Genomic DNA, 6,000 nt, shown 5'->3' with positions numbered 1-6,000 from the left:
TTGGGCAGGGGCACAAATCCAAACCATATCAGTATGATTTCAAATTTTGGAATTTATTGAGATCTGCTTTATGGTCAAGAATGTGGTCCATATTAGAATATGTTCCATATGCAGATGCACCTCTTGATGTTTACATTATTATTTTAAATTCTTTTAGTTATCATTTCTAAACCTGTCAATAATAGGATAATACTTTGATTTATTGATTCATGAGTTTAGTTTTAGTTACATTAACTTGTTACTCTCTGTGTAGAGGCTCTGCTATGCGATGAGAAAATTGGTGTGCCTGCACCTCCCTCTAATTTGTTTTCTCTCTGTATTTTCTGACCTCAGTTACTATAAAATATTTTTAACATCTCAGAGATTTTCATATTTGATTTCTGTTTTTTTAATTCTGACTACAAAGACCCATAAGAGATTATTTCTTTTCTACAAACCACCATTATTATTCTTTGATTTTTCTACTGGTTCTTTCTGAAGTAATATATAGTAAACAGAATGTAGTATATTATCATACATACTACCTCAACTAGTATTTTGACACAAAATAATGCAAATGTAATATATGCCCCTAAAACTATGATACCTGAACATAATTATTAAACATCAGGTTTCAATCTATTATTTTAAAATATACTCCACACATTAATCAAAATCATGCCTTTTTTGTGTTCTAAAACGTTGGAGTCATGTACAGATTTTTATTAATCTCTAAGTTATAAACTACCTTTCTTTTATTTACTAAAATATTCCAGATTAGAATACTGTTTATATAATTAAAAATATTTTCTTCTTGAAGATATTTTTCATGGGCTTTTCTGACTTCCTATTATACTTAATATCAAATGTGCTCTATGTATGTAAAACAGTTGGCTAACTGGCATTTCCTTTCTTTGCACTTAAGAGTTATTTTCACTATTTTCCAAACAGAATGTCTTTTTTTTTCTTTAATTTTTGTTGTTGCTGTTGTACTTTGATATAGTTTCTCCTCAAAAGCACTCTTTAAAAAAGTCAAAGTGCAAATCATAAAACTCTAGGTGCTTTCTTACATAAAATTATTTGATGTCACACTTGATAAATAGGCTGGTGTCTTGGATCAGGTTTCCCAGAAAAAATAGAGCATGAGCCAAGACTTACGTGCAAATGCAATCCCAGGCAGCAAGAAGGAATAAAAAGCAAATTCATAGGCATCATAACTAGCAGCAAAGATACACAGATGCTGTCTTTGCGAGTACATCAAACTGTGACTCAAAACAGGCCATCAGAAGAAAGAGGTGGGGGCAAGTTTATTATTAGGCTCTTCCTCTTGTCTCATTTCTTTCCTTAGTCAAAGTTTGTCCTGAGGGAAGATAACTCATCTGCACTTTTAGATTCCATCACCTGTTCTAGGAAGCAATTGAGGAAAGCAGACCTCTTTGTTTTATTCCAGTCTGTAATTGGTGAGCAGCCTCCAGCTTGAGGTGTGCCTGGCTGATCTATTTCAGGCTGAGATTACTGTGATGGTTACACATGGGTGTAAGGAATCTAAGAGGACCCATTTGATGGCCTGACAGAGTTGGCAATGAAGTTCTAGCTGTAGGGATTTTTTCATAGAAATTTAATGTTTTGCTTCATTGTCAACTAGCAATCACAATCACCAGCAAAAGACTTGGTATGAACCTCATTTTGATTATCTTAAAGCTTTTGGAATTTCTTCATTGTACTTGGATAAAATGTATTTTAGGGCTAATAAATGACCACCAACATGCCAAATTAAGGATCTTTTTTTGTCAGGATATATCAACGTGTATATTGTTTCTGCTCACCATGCTTGGCACATAGTGATTTTATCAATCTGTATATCTATGCCTTTTACTTAAGAAATTTTTTATAATAATACTACAATCACTACCCATTTTTCCTCTATTTTAATTTAATATACACTATTGGTATATTTTGGATTTCAAACTTTCTAATTCTACCCTAAGTTTCTTTTTATATTTTGGTCATATTTTCCATCTCTTTCTCACTGTGATCTGGTAGCAACAATTTACTTCTCTATTTTTTGGATTATTAATTTGTTATTCAGCTTACTTTATCAGTCAGCCACTTTATTTTTATTTCAATATTAGTTTGCTAATTTCTGAGAAATTTTACATGTTCTCTGATTCCTTTAATGTTTTCTATTGAATTTCTTGTTTTGTGAGAGTAATATTCTCTTAAATATCACTAAAGATACTTATTAGAATTGTGTTTTAATTTTTTTCTGCTCTTTATGTTAACTTTTATTTTTTTTTCTGTTGTTAGTTGTTCTATTTATTCAGTTGGTCTTCTCTTTCTTGCTTTTGTTCCCCTCAAATAATGGTGTAGTCATAGCAGTTTATTTCATCCAAAGTTCTTTGAATTAGTTTAAATAATTAATATACAAGATCTTTTGTTTATTGGTTTTTTAAATGACTTTTCTTATTTATTTTAAAATTCAGTCTTTTATCTTCTGTGGGAGAACTCATTTTGGGCTCTGTCAAGTACACAGTGTCTCAGTTCTTTCAGGCTGCTGTAACTAAATACCGTAAACTGGTAACTTACAAATAACAGAAATTTATTTCTCACGGTTCTGGAGGCCAGAAATCCAAGATCAAGGTGCCAAAAAATTTGGTGTTTGGTGAGAACACACTTCCTGGTCCATAGATAGATGGCTGTCTTCTGATTACAGTCTCACATGGCGGAAGGCAAGGGAGCTCTCTGTAGCTTCTTTTATAAGAATTTTAACCCCCATCACACACTGGGGGTTAGAATTTCAACATATGAACTTGAGATTGAATAAAACATTCAGTCTATAGTTGATGAATCTTATAGAAGTTTCTCTTTATAAGTCATAGTCAACAATTTGCCACCCATATTTAGATCACCCTGTTTTATCTGGAGGTGGAGTGTTTAAGTGTTACTCTCTTGGGTGTTGGTATCTCTGGGGTTTCCTTATTGGATCCATAATGAAAGTTAAAAGATAGGGTCTAGCAGGCTTCTTTATTCAGACCAAATACTCCATCAGGACCTTCCCTAAGGCTATTACTTAACTTTATTTCAACATCAGTTATTAAAGACTTTAGCTGGGCACAATGAGGCTTCATGGCCTCTATCTGTGGATATCCACTATTCTGTGGATAGCTCTCTCATGAACCTAATAGTGCCGCTGACCCAATTATTGTCCTGGTTTGTTCATAAATATGATCTCATCTGCTTTCTTCCCATCATAAATAAATTACATTTTCCTTCTAACATTTATTTTCTTGTTTTATTTTTATTTGTTTAAACTTACCATAACATTCAGTTACATTTTTTTATGGAAAGGAAGATTATATATTACTCAGTATGCTATTAATATACTGAATTTCAAATACTGTCAGTTTTCCTAAAAATTTACAAAATTGATTTTTATTTTTCTAGTATTGTAGGTCACACATATGGGTAATCTGTACCTTACTTACTTCTCCAACCTCACTTGCTCCATGTCCCTTCCCACCTGACTGACCAGGCCACTCACACAACACTCCTGTGAATGATGCAAACCTCCCCAACACATAAGCCTTTATAGAGCTAGCATAAATAACTTTATTCAGCTAACAAGTATTTCAGCACTCTGAGAATATTAGGAACTCCAGGAAAATTAATCCAAACCCAAAAGTTTTTATAAAGACTTGTGTCTATTGATAATTCTGGAAAAGAAGTATAAAAAACAGACCACAGTGGGCACAAGTAGATGACACATTGATTAGAATTGCTTGCTTAGAATTGTGCTTCTATCTTGCATTTTAGAAAAATTCACTTCAACATAAATTATAAATGTTTTGCACACAAACAATTTATTATATTTCAGGATGGAGACAAATATAATCTCATTCAATTCCTCAGTGTACATATTGAGAATTGAGATCCAAATAGTTTAAATTACTTTTTAATATCACATATCTTAAAAATAGAACTCACTGATGATACTGAGTGGTGCTGTGTTTGTTTGTTTGTTGTTTGTTTTTGTTTGAGCCCAGTTATCCTGAAGAGTCACAGAAATTTTGAAAAGTCAGATCTGATTTTTCTTGGTAGCATTTGGAAGATATATTAATTTGTTTTCCAAATAGGCTGTTGCCTAATTATTGGTTCAGAGTAACTAAAACATGGCTCATTCAACCTTCTACATAGTGGTTATGCTGCCAAAACAAAAAGCTTGAGATGCAAGTGGCATGAATTATTAAGAAGAATGCCTTTACCACCTTAAAATTCTCTATGGGAAATATCACTATAGGAGAGATTAAGAGACTTGCTGGAGGATATGTCATCTAGTTTTGTAATAGATTTACTCTTTTTCTGTTTAACAGTATTCCTTGTTTACTAAACAATAGGCTTCTTTGCTAAACAAAAATTTAATGAATTTATTTCTTAAAATCTTAATTAGTAAATACTTAAGAAAATTCACTTGATTTTCACTAGTCTTCAATAGTTATGTTTTGCTGTGTTATTGGTATACATTAAATATGAACCCATTTAAGATATGTGTTGAATTATGCCAATTTGTTTATATTTTCATCATTAATGAGCTTTTCATCTGATCATTTTCAAGCAGAGAAGTTGCTAGGAATGAAAGTTATAGTCAGAGCTGCTCCAGGAATACTCAGATGGATTGGGGATGTCCAGTAAAATGTGTATGTAGGTTATAAAGTCCTGAAAGATTTAGCATGGCTGCATTTTTAATACTAAAAAGGTAAAATTTAATGCATATCTTTATTTTTCATCATGACAGGACTATTGTGCTATTTTTATGTTTGAATGTATGAATCTGAGAACAAATGCAGAAAACTAACTACAAACTATCCAAAGAAAGATTAACATTTTTATGACTAGTTAAAAATAAACTGTTGTTTAAAAGAAAAATTACAAGGTACACATTAGCTGACAGCATCATTATTTATTCAATCAAACAAACAGTTAAGTGTACAAAAAATAATAAAAATGAAAATCCCACAATTGTGGTTTGGTAGGAAAGGGATTGGTTTGTTGTGCATGTTTTTATGTATTGAATTTAAAGTTTGGGAATACGTATTTCCCTAACTTAAACAGACAGATCCCATCTGCAATCTGCCTCTTGCTTCTTAAGTCCAGAAGTTTCCCCTTCTTCCGTCACATTACTGACCCTTCCAGTTAAACATTTTCTATTATCCCTTCTAGCGTCTACAAGGAACTGGTCCTATTAATCACCCTCTCTTTCTTTTGTATTTTATATTTTTTCCTCTCCCTGGCTGTTCCCCACATTATGTTAACATGCCCAAATCCCTCCTGACCTATTCCATTATCTCCCAAATGTAAGTCTGCAGTTTCTCACCTTCCATTCATTCTTCAATATCCTACCACCTAACTTTGTGCACCAATACTTCATTGAGACTCTTTTTTAAAGTTCAGCACTGGCCTCTGACTTTTACATTCAGCTATGATCTTCTATTCTTACCTATTTGATCCTTTGGCAGTATGTGACCCTATAGAGCACTTCATCTTTTTATGCATCTTATTCTACTCTGACTTACTGGGGTACAATTCTCTTATGTATTCCTACTTCTCTGACCATTTCTTCTCAGTTGCCCTCACTGGCATTTTTTCTGCATTCCTGTTAGATGTTAGTGCTGCCTGAATTGGGCCCTCCATTTTCTACATTTTTCAGCCTTTACATTTACTGTGAGCATTCTCTGTACCATGTGAAATAAGAATATTGAGAGAAAGCAGAATAACCAGCCACTTGCAGTTTCTCACAGAGATTTTTGCTGTTTCATACCTTTGTGTTTCTGTATACAAAACTTCTCCTCCTAGAAACCACCTGCATCTTCTTTATAGAATAGCCTTGACTCCTCTTTCAAAATAAAGTGTTTACAGTGGGGAACCTTCCAGATTTTGGAGGCATAATTTACCTGCCCCAATCTGTGTTTTCAGAAAACCCGTAACTTCCTCTCCCCAACAAATGCCATAAATTACTTATATGTT

The sequence above is a fragment of the Pan paniscus genome, chromosome 5 (assembly GCF_029289425.2).
Source record: "Pan paniscus chromosome 5, NHGRI_mPanPan1-v2.0_pri, whole genome shotgun sequence".
NCBI lineage: Eukaryota > Metazoa > Chordata > Mammalia > Primates > Hominidae > Pan > Pan paniscus.
Note: the sequence above shows the minus strand (reverse complement) of the source record.